The 12230-nt window shown below is 36.3% G+C and overlaps 1 protein-coding gene across 1 annotated transcript in view; it reads left to right on the top strand.

Annotated features, from left to right (window-relative positions):
• Positions 1-12230, top strand: part of Il1rapl2 (interleukin 1 receptor accessory protein like 2) — a 1242609-nt gene that overhangs the window by 992599 nt on the left and 237780 nt on the right. The window lies entirely within an intron of this gene.

Consider the following 12230-nt stretch of genomic DNA (forward strand, 5'->3'; position numbering starts at 1 on the left):
TACTTGTTATTAGAACTTCTGCAGTATCATCTCCTGATTTGGCTAATACTCTCTGACCAACCTCCTTCAAATTTAGGTACCATTTGAGTTTTAACTGAGCTTCTACTTTTACTCCTCTCACTGTGATGTATAATGAACTCAGATAGTGTATGATTTTGGGGGGGGCGGTTTGAGAGAAAATGCTGTCAGTATATGATCTTACAAACCTCAATATGAGTTTTTTTTTAGTGTATTGCTTATCACATTGGCCCCACTATAAAATATATTACAGAGTGTTATGTGACAAGAGATTTTTTTGAGGAGACCCAACGTACACATCTACTAACCCCAGATAGGGTGCATACAACAGACTGAAGTACAGATACCATCAAAATTTGAATTAGTGAACCAATGAGTTTTACTGGGGTTACTTACAAGGATATGGGTGAGGGGTTACTTGTAGGAGCAGAAATGACTCAAAAATAGATACCTCACCAAAGCCCATCGCAGCATGATGAGAGCTCACCAAACCTGAGAACTTGGAGTTAACTGCAAGCAGCTCAACAGTGCCTCAGCTAGTCTAAGTGTCTTCTGGGCAGTTTGACTGGCTTCTGCTTCTTCTAGAAGATAGTATGGTGTCAGAGTCTTCTTTGCAGCTTGGCTTGTTAGAGAGTGACTCTTAACCATCTTTATTGGTTCCATTATTGAAATAATGGAACATCAGAAAGTCAATCATATGAAGAACAACTTGCTAAAGAATTTGGCTTCTGGGTAGGAAAAGCCTAGTGGATCTAGTCAGTTTCAGGGATTTCCTAAAGGTATTTTGAGGGTTTTGCCTTCTGGCTGAAAGCACTTTTCTGGTCATTGTCTTCATTTGGAAATTGAGCATGGCATAAGGAGATATGATTGTGTGTCAAGTTGACAGGGCGTGGACTTATGATGGCTATTCTTGGTTGTCAACTTAACCACATCTGGAATTAATTACAACTGAAATGGCTCAGCAAACCTGTGAGAGATTTTTTTTTCTTAATTAAATCTTTTGAAGTGGGAGGACACACCTTTAACCCATATCTTCTGAGGTGGGTTGATACATCTTTAATCCAGATTTTTTGAGGTGAGAAGACCTACCTTTAATCTGGGCATCCTCTTCAGGCCACCTATATAAAGGACATGGAAGAGGGATGCTCTTTTTTTGTCTACTTGCTCTTGCTCTTGTTAGCAAGTCAATTCTTTCACTGGCATTAGAGCCTAATTCTTCAGGATTCTGACATATACTGAAGACCAGCTGAGACATCCAGTCTCATGGAATGAAAACCTATTAGGTTCTTGGATCTTCTGTTTGTAGACAGCCATCATTGTACTAGCTGGACCACATCCTGTGAGCCAGTAAACCTCATATATATGGTAGATACATATATAAATACATATGCATATACATTCATTCTATAAATTCTGTTTCTCTAGAGAACCCTAACTAATACAGAATGTTTCAGTCTCAGAGGAAATTGCTACACAACACATGGCTGGTGAGACGGATTGTTCAAACCTGAGTTCTATTCCCAGAGTCTATGTAAAATGGTATGGGTGTGGCGGCACACATTCACCTGTAATTCCAGGACTAAGGATGCAGATTCCAGGGGCTGGTTGGGATCTCTCACATGTTTGTGTATATATGTGTTTGTCATTAATTGTTTCATAGTCCCCAAATTTTTTGTTCTTTTTTTTTTTCAGAGCTGAGGACTGAACCCAGGGCCTTGTGCTTGCTAGGCAAGTGCTCTACCACTGAGCTAAATCCCCAACCCCAGTCCCAAAATTAATAACAGTGGCTGAAACCTTTTCTCTGCTACACTACTTAAAATTAGTATTCTTTTAAGTGACCTAACCCATGATATGCCATTCTTCAAACAACAAAAAATTCTAAGACCAAGACCTTAATATTCATTCAGTCTAATTCTACCTTACTCACATTGAACTCACATGAACAGGGAATTGTGCTCAGTCCAGAATCTACATTCATTTTTTATTTTATGTCCTGTTACAGAAGCCAAATTCTTTAGCAAGTTGTTCTTCATATGATTGACTTTCTGATTTTCCATTATTTCAATTATTTTGTTGTTTCTCTAAATATTCAAGAATACCCATTCCTTCTAATTTGTAAGTTGATGAAACTTTCCTTTTCATACTGATATATATTTTTTATTCAGTTCTTTTTAAATGAGTGCATGTTTCTGAGAATGACTTTGTACACATGAGTATCTGTGGAGACCAGTAATGCGATTTGGATTCCTTGGAGATACAGTTACAGGCAGTCATGAGCTACCTAGAACAGGCACTAGGAACCCAGCTCTTCTTTGGAAGAACAGCAAGTGCTCTTAACCTCTAAGGTTAACATATAAACCATCTTGTCAGCTCTCTGACATATATTTCTATAACTTGAATGATTTCTGACTCTCTGAGTGACACTACTACACAAAACAAGGCTTCCACATTGCACTGCATTTGCTACAGATAGAAAACAAAACACTGAAATTGCCCTTGATAAAGAAGCAGGATAACAGGCAGTAGTCAGGAAGATGAGCAGATAATTCACTGGGGTCTGCCTGCCTCAGTGTCCTCTGTCACAATTAGCTCAGCCATTATAAATTCCTTTGTGACTCATGTTCTGTTTTGTCACCTGGATTTCTCTCCATGTAATCTTTTCTCAGTGCCACTTATTAAAAATGCTGACTTTCAAAGAGCTCTATAAATTTCTCTAAACATCCCCTGACTCAATAAAAATGGATGGAATTGAACACTAATCCTGTATTCTATTGTCTGTCTCCCAGGAGTGTTCAGATAAACTATGAAATAAATCTTTCTATCCCTTTCAGGTCATTTCACTACTTTTAATATTATTTACAGCCCTGTCCATACAATCCCTTCTTCTTAGCCAAAGTCATCAGCATATTCTCTTTATTTTTTGTATCAAGCTCACAAGGTCCTTCAAATTGAAAATAGCTGATGTTTCTAACTTCAAAAATAAAAAAGCCCTATGATTGCTTGTAGATCATTTTCTAAAGTGAGATATACTTTTGAAAAGTAAAAATGAGCATTTTTATTTTTAATGCTGGCTTTGTCCCTAGAGCATAATAACCAACAAAGATTCTGAGAGGTAGTATTTATTGTGGAATGGACTCTGATGGATATAATACAAAACTGGTTATTTCTGCATAGTGGGATTAAATTTGCCTTTGATTTCAATATATTCTATACATTAAACTTTTAAAAAGGATTTTTACTTTTATTTGTGTGTGTGTGTGTGTGTGTGTGTGTGTGTGTGTGTGTCTGTGTCTATGTCTGTGTTTGTAAATGTGAGTATGTGCACATGAGTGTAGGTGCCCAGAGAGGCCAGAAATGGGATTTGGATCTTCTGGAGATGCAGTTATTGACTGCTAAGAACTGCCTAGCATGGGTGCTGAGTTCTTTGCATGTGCTGTGCTTGCTTTTTTCCAGCCACTGTGTATCAAATTTATATCACCTTTGTTTATTCTAAAAGAAAGAAATAACATGCTAGAGAACTCTCATTTTATATTCATTCACATAAATGTATTCAGATATATGTATGTGACTAGCATTATTTACTGTACTTAAACTTTCAGGATCCAGAGTTAAGGCAGGTGAAATTAAGTCATGTTTTCCAAGTTCATAGAGTATGTACTGATAAGGCATGACTATAATTTCCTCTCATGACATGTAACCTAATGTTCTTTCTACAACCCCATACTACTTTGTAAATGGAGCAGATGAACTTAAAGAGCATTTATTCAAAATTTTCAAGTACATTATTTCTCAGAATATGCTTGATTTTAGGAGAATTCTAATGAAATGAAGGAGAACACTCCCCCAAATGGTACCAATTCTTCATACATACTTCATAGATGATGTTGGCCTCCCATAATTAACAAGACTATTATATTAAACTTTAGATTTTTTTCTCTTTCACCACTGAAATTTTTTGTGGAAAAATTTTCAAACCCTCAGAATAGCAGGCCCAAAAGAAAACATCTCCAAAATAGCCAATAAAGTCATCTTCAGCTACATAGATTGTTTGAGTGTTAGCTTGAGACACAGCAGACTCTGTCTCAAAAATATGTCAGTAAGGCATATAAAGCAGACTGGTTATCACTAATAAATAAGCAAGAATTTAGCTCTGTAAAGTGTGTAAAGATCTTGGGCTGCCATTATAAATGACTGCAGTGCAACAAGGAAGTAATAAAGGTTATGTATTCTCTTCCTCCTAATCACTCAGTTTACATGCTCCTTGTAGGCAATGAAAAATACCATCTCTTCTGAAATAAAAGCTAAGGAATTATGAAATGAGAATTCCCTGTAAATATAAGGGTTTTTTATTCCTTGTACTTATTTCTCCTGTAATATTTATTATTCCAAATGATAAAGGTGAGTTAATGCATGTGGTCCTTCAATGAACCATTTTAGGGGGATATTGAGTAGATGCCTTTTTCTCTCATGCTTAACACACAACCTACTTCACAGTGGGCACTGATTAAATGGGTTAAATTCTTAAATCTGTGACAAGAACTGGTTACTTTTCTGTTGGTGTGACCAAATACCCCATAGAGAGCAACTTAAGAGAGGAAGGGTTATGTGGAGTAACAGTCCAAGAAAGCATGATGGTCGGAACAACTCTAGCAAGAGCCTAAGGCACACTGAAGTGAGAAGAAAGAGGGACAGAGTGAGCCTGGTTTATAGCCTTTACCATCATGCCTCTATGGCCCTTGGCCTCTACTCAGGTTCCAATTCCAAAGATTCTACACCTTCTTAAAGAATCATCCCCAGCTGGGACAAACTACTCAAAACACATGAGTAGATGAGAAACTTAACATTCAAATCTTAACACCAACCCTACTGGTGTTTCTCCCACAAATATTAGACATGGTGGTAGAGCTTGGCATATGAATAGATTCCACTTGTGAGCCTCCCTTAAAAACTTAGGTTTGGAAAAGGGGCTGAATTTCTGGTTCATGGGATATAAATGAAAATGATGTGGATGCATGACACCATTAAAACTCCCCATGCAATCCTGTCCTCTCTCACTTCCCCATCTGTGGACTAGATATGGAATTCTAAAGTAACCTCAGAACTATATTATGTTAAAGATGATACCACATGGATCTTTGAACAAGAAGTTCAGTTCATGGAGAGTTTTGTTGTTGCTGTTTTTCATTTAACACTGTTTTAGTCAGAGTTACTTTAATAAAATAACTTTATTATATTGATTATACAATTTTACTTGTTCAGTGACTAAAAATGATTCAACTAAGGCTCATGGAATTTGTTGGAATAGTCTTGAATTTACAATTTGTTGTGTTATGTTTAATTACATTTAGTTTTCTCATACTACCTCTAATAGGTTTTATTTCCCAGTGTTATACTATAGCATGTATATGCCATAAATCATTATTTTACTTTATAAAAACTTTGCAGTGAGAATAAAATCCAAGCAGTAATGTTTTTTGAAAAGGCTAATTTTTAATAATTGGGAATTTCAACCCTCCCAACACATTCACCTCCCAAATTCATGTCCTTTCTTAATAACCTACTAAGCCCACTCACTGATACTCACATAAGCATGAGTGGTCCATATGCCTCAGGGCCATCCACTGAACCATGGGAAGCCCACCAATGGTCAAATTTGAACCCAAAGTCCTTACATCATAATTGTATCATCTCTATCATTTATGGTTCTGTATCAATTGGATAATTTTTCCTGATGGTTCATATTTTATTACTAAGGCTAGATTCATTCATATTTTCTCCTCTTAGCCCCAGACACTTGGTGTGAACTCTCCACTCTGGATGATCAAGACTCAGAATTTTCCCATTTTTTTTGTGAGTTTTGAGAGCTGTTAGATTTATTGCTTCTTCATAGTTGTTTGCCAAGTTTCATAGTTTTTTCCTATATATGGTGGATCTTAACAATAAGGCAAATATTCAGGAAGATGCTATGCAAACTGGTGGGACTCTTTTTCTCTGTAGCTCCATTCACTGCTCTGCCTTGTAAATCCCACTTACTCAGCCTCCCTAGATTTTAATCTCTGACTCTCAAACTTAAAACTACTGTGTTCAATTGAAGTTCTACCACATTCTCTGAAACTCAGCAATTCTCACAGGCACAAAGCTGGGATAACTATCAGGGTTATTTTCCCCCTTGTCTGTGAAATAAAAGTTCTGTGTTACCTGTTATTCAATTTGAAAACAATTATTGTACATCTTTCATCTACTTCTCAGTTGTTTAGTGGTAAGGAAATTCAGTAGCAATGACTTCTTCATAGTCAAAAGCAGAAGACACAAGAAGGCCTTTTGAAATCAGTCACATCATACCAGGGATGGATTGCCACTGTTCTGCATCACAAAATACGGTCTCTTGTCTGTCCATGTTTGTTTCTATAGATAGACTGTTTTATAATGTCTTGCCCACCACAATCCACACCATGCTATGAGGTTACCTTTAGCTTCATTGAAAAGCCTATGAGACTAAGCCCCAAGGAAAATTTTATTCAGTTTTCAATATTGGATAAGTGAACATTTGTGAGTTGAATTGTCTTTTTGTGTGAAAGATTATTGGGAATTCCAAATGGAAAACAAGAGCATTTTCTTCTCTTTTAAAGAACATGCCTTAGCCCTTTGGGCAGTTGAGATACAGGTTTTGTTTTACGCATCCCTCATTTAGTAGTCAGTGATCAGTACAATCATTTAGACTTCAGAAGCTTTGGCAAAGACATGATCAAAGATTGCTAGTCACTTAGAATTTTTTTCTTTAAAGGCAGAGGTGCTACTCACTACCTCCAACTTCACAGTTTAGTATTGTGTCTTACAGAAAGGAACTTATGAAATAAATGACTATCATCAAATTTTTTCCAGGTCATAGGGGTACTTTACCAGCAGCATTGAATACCTGTTTATTCCCTCACCCCTTATAAAATCATTTTGTTAGGGTTTTATTGCAAGCTTTTGTGTTTTTATGCTCTTTGAGTAATTTTATTAACTAATATACCAACAACTACTTGATACTACCACTACCTAATGTTATCTTGCCACAAGGAAGCTAAGAACCAAAAAGTAATACATTTATTCAAAATCATGCAGTAAGTTTAAAAAAATGCAACTATAACACAGAACCCAATTTCTCAAACCTTAAAACTATCCCAACCCCAAGATTCGATTAAAATAACAACCTACAATGGGCATTGTCATGTCATCCCAAAACCACAATAAATGCCATTTAAGTTACACGTGAATTAGTACATCTTCTTAGATGCTTCATTCTATTGTTTGCATGTTAATCTTTATTGATACACTCTACACAGAAGAACCATGTTAAGTAGTAATCATCTAAGATATTTAAAATTCAGAAGATTTTGCTACTAGCTTTGTAATCTTTGCTTTCTAGGAAAGATTCAGTCTTTTAATTGTATTTACCACAATTCATTGTTTAGTGGAAGATACACTCTACCTTTTAAAATATGGGAACAGGAATCTGATTTTAAGTAGTAAATTGGTAACTAAATATTATATGAACAAATATCAAAAGTAAACTAAGTGATTAGAAGTACATAATTCAGCAAAAACTACTAAATCACTCCTTCAGAGAATCAGGTAAATTACTAAGACAGTGAGCTTCATATGAACTGTATCTTCTTACTGCAAACCATAAAACTACAAATTTCCTTTTCATCTCTCACAAGGAAATATATTTAATTATTGTCCAGTTGTTTGAAAATGAAAGTGCTTTCATTGCATTTTAGAAAATGAACTCATAGCATTCTGTGTACTTTGGCTTTGGGAAGATCTAGAGAGTCATCCTACAGATGTTAAATTTAGGTCCCTCAGTTCACACACCTTCTCTTAGCTAGCTTTGCCATCAGTGACGAGTTGTCATATTTGTGAAGATATGACAGACCATTGCCCTAATGCCTACTAAATGAAGCAAAGAGACATCTTTCAGGAGAAGAAATACAGTGTAATGCTAGACAATAAGATTTGTGGGATAGAGATCATAAAAGAAGTAACATTTTCTGATGGGAATATTATACACTTATGGACTCTAAAACATGGGGAATGTGTGTTTTGCAACTAAATTAAATGTTAGAAGCTTTGTGGGGAATCAGAGCAAATTATTAATATGTCTCCAAAGAGAGATTGCATATTTCAACAATGTGTGCAACTGCCTTGTAGAACAGACTGTAGAAAAGACAATGATAGATCAATTATGGGCAGGACTCATCATCAAGTAAATCCTTTCTTGGTTTTCACTATTGCTTTTTTTCTAATTAGCAGTCAGGGAACAGATAACTCAGCCTACATTTCTGGTGCTACAGGAGCCTAGAGTTTTGCCCTGGAACTCTGGTAACATTACTGATAATTCATATAGATTTGGATGATACCAGATACTGAAAAAATAGGTGTCATGCTTTCATTCATAGGAAATTGCTACAGACTATGAAATTATCACATGTGAGGATCGTTTGATTTGGGCATCAAAGATAATGTTCTAATCCAGTTTTCATGAGGTTCTTTTCCCCTGGAATGGAAGGGAACTGTAGAGGGCACTGATTTCATCTGGAGTGCAATTCTGAAAAGTAGTATTAATTACTCCGTCTCTGTGTCATTGAAGCACATACAAAGTGGATATCAATGTTGAAAAAGCAGGAAGAAAACAACAACAAAACAGTTAAGTGGAACAAAGCATGGTAAACAAGCCTAATCCCCAGCCCTCATGGCTAGATTACTATGAATCAGAGGCTAAATTGGGTTATAAAATGAGGCCATACATAAAGAAATCTTGTACTCACATTAATATTTAAACTGACCCTTGAAACTCCCGCTTGAGTTATCATGCTGTTGACACAATGAAGAATTTTTGGCGCAGGGGAGAGGGGCTTGGCCCTACTTCAACTAAATGTACCAGGCTTTGCTGACTCTCCATGGGAGGCCTTACCTTTTCCAGTAGGTCATGGAGGGAGAGAGGGGGATGATGGGGGCCGGAGTGGGAAGAAGGATGAAAGGGAGGATCTGTGGTTGGTATGTAAAATGGATTTAAAAATATTAAGTAATTAAAAAAAATATTCCCACCAGGCCGTGGTGGCGCACACTTTTAATCCCTGCACTCAGGAGGCAGAGGCAGGCGGATCCTTGTGAGTTGGAGGCCAGCCTGATCTACCCAGTGAGATCCAGGAGAGGAGCAAAGCTACACAGAGAAATCCTGTCTTGAAAAACCAATATATATCCCAAGAATATAATGATGATAAAAGCAAAGAAAGACTGAAGTCCTGGTGCAAGCCAGAGGAGAAGCTTGTCTCCAAAGAGAGATTGCATATTTCAACAATGTGTGCAACTGCCTTGTAGAACAGACTGTAGAAAAGACAATGATAGATCAATTATGGGCAGGACTCATCATCAAGTAAATCTTTTCTTGGTTTTCACTATTGCTTTTTTTCTAATTAGCAGTCAGGGAACAGATAACTCAGCCTACATTTCTGGTGCTACAGGAGCCTAGAGTTTTGCCCTGGAACTCTGGTAACATTACTGATAATTCATATAGATTTGGATGATACCAGATACTGAAAAAATAGGTGTCATGCTTTCATTCATAGGAAATTGCTACAGACTATGAAAATGCTGAATGATAATGATTTACATTCCTTATTTATTTGTCTCAGAATAAGCAAAGCTAATGCTGTCTTTGAAACACTTTGTCATTCATTTAATAAATAGACTTAGTAAAGGTATTTGTTTATGCAAAGCAGCATCTATCTCTCTGTTACTTTCCTGGGGTTATAATATGATCAACTGTCTCCGTCTTCTGCCTCCATGTCATCCCCACCATGGTAAAGTCCCCTGAAAGTGTAAGCTGAAATAAACCCTTGCTTCTGCACATGGTTTTTGTCAGGGGTGTTGTCACACCAATGGGAATAACTAATATAATAATGATAATAATGGTGATGATGATGATGATGATGATGATGATAATAATAATACTTCTCAGGATTGTTTTAACAAGTAAATATATACCAAGTAGCTAGTATGCCTGGAAAATAGCCAGCAATAATACTCAGATCTTAGGTATAAATTGGAGGAATCCTAGCAGAAGGGATACATGACTCACAATATTGCATCCTTATTCTCTTTATTTCAGAATGCTGTATAATTGGTGCAACTTCCTGATTAACCAGAACAAAAGAACATTTTCTTCAATTTGGCTCTCAAACTCTCTTAGCATTATGTTCTTTAAGGCAAAGACCAACTAATTAAATATTTCTCCCTATTCTGATTTCTATGTCCATATTGACATGCAGTAAATATTTATACATCTAAATATAAAGGACATACTTCACTAAAATAATGACTCAAGTTTAGACCCCAACATGTTGCACTTTCTAAATATAAAGGTTTTTTTTTTCATTTGAAATCAAGTAGGAAGTAGTTTACAGTACATTTCAGAGATGTTCTAATCATGGACTTCAATGTACTAAACATATTTTACATACATAATGAGACTTGTGTATTAGTGACATCTGTTACTGCTTAATCAGCTCCTAAGAATAATAACAAATAATCACAGAAATGGAGTTAGGAAGTCCGTGTTTTAATTAAATCTGTTTACCTCAAAATTGGGTGTATTTTTTTGAGTCCCTGTTCATAGGTTCCATACTATATGTTGGCATGATTTCAATCCCTTCTAAGAATAGGCATTTATCTTTATTTTTTTCACTGCCTCTTCTATGCCTAGGGCCATTGACTCAGATATCTTCTAATTTTCATTTAAACTTATCTTTATCACATTGCTGATACTTTTGAGCTTCTATAGCCCAGAAGGAAACTGTTTGCAACAATCAACCAGTTAATTCAGATGGTCAGAACATACTAATGAGGTCAAGACTATGAGTTTAAGTTTTCACTTTTTAATTTTTTTAAGAATTCCACACATAATCACTATATCTACATCACTTCCACCCCTCCCTCTCCACTCAAAGACCTCACAGGTCCCTCCCTCCCAATTAATGATCTCTTCTTTAATAACTATTTGTGTATGTCTATGCATGTGTGCACACACACGCAAACATGTGTGAGCATGCATGTGTGTGTGTTTATGTATAATAGAGAGGGGGGACATGAATGCATGCACACATGTATATACAATCCATTGAATCCATTCAGCATTACTCATATGTACACATACATAGAGCTAACCACTTGGGATTGGACATCACATACATGAACTTCTCTCTGGACAAAACTGATTTTCCCTCTCAGCAGCCATTGACTACTTCTTCATTTAGGGATAGGACCATGTTGAATTTCCCCTATCCACACTTGCATGTCAGCTAGTGTTGTTATTATGTTGATCTTATTCAGGTAACTATATTCTTGAGATTCCATGGATGCCTTTTTCCCATCATGTATAGGAGACATTATCAATATGCTTCTTAAGCCTCTGGAATTTGCAATCTTTCTACCTAATCTGTGATTTTTTTTCTTGATTAATGATTGGCGTGGGAGGGTCCACTCCATTCGGGTGGTGCAACCCCATGTAGGTGGTCCTGGATGTTATAAAGAAAGCAGGCTGAGTAAACCACAGAGAACAATCCAGTAGACAGTATTCCTCCATAGTTTCTGCCTCAGTTTTTGTCTCCAGGTTGCTGCCACAACTTCTTTAGATGATGGACTGTGATGTGAAAGACTTAAGTGAAATAAACACTTTTCTACTGAACTTGCTTTTAATCATTTTATCTATGGTCATTTCACATATTAATTCTTCTGCAGTTCTTCTACTCTCTGTATATTCTCCTGTGATTAAAAAAAAAAAGGAGAATAAATCTACTCAAGCAGCTACATATGTTGAGGGGCATGAAACAACTTAAACAGTCACAGCTTGATGGTGTCAAATCCAGATTGATTTGAGATTACCACAAGCAAAGGAATCAATATTTATCAACAGAAATAGTAATATTTGTTACTTCATTTTGAAGGTCATGCATATAAAGCATATGTGCGTAATGGTGAAGCTCAAAGATACTTCCTCTGCTTGCATTTGACACTGCACTGTAGGCTAGCTTCTCCTTGAGTTAGTGCTGAATCCCTTTTTCAATATTGACGTTTGCCATTATATATGTCCTAAAAATAATGGTGTTATGTAGAAATCAGAAGATAGTGCAAGGATTTCTATCAGAAGAGGGACACAAACTTCACAA

Source organism: Onychomys torridus, chromosome X, assembly GCF_903995425.1.
Source record: "Onychomys torridus chromosome X, mOncTor1.1, whole genome shotgun sequence".
In the NCBI taxonomy this organism is placed as follows: Eukaryota; Metazoa; Chordata; class Mammalia; order Rodentia; family Cricetidae; genus Onychomys; species Onychomys torridus.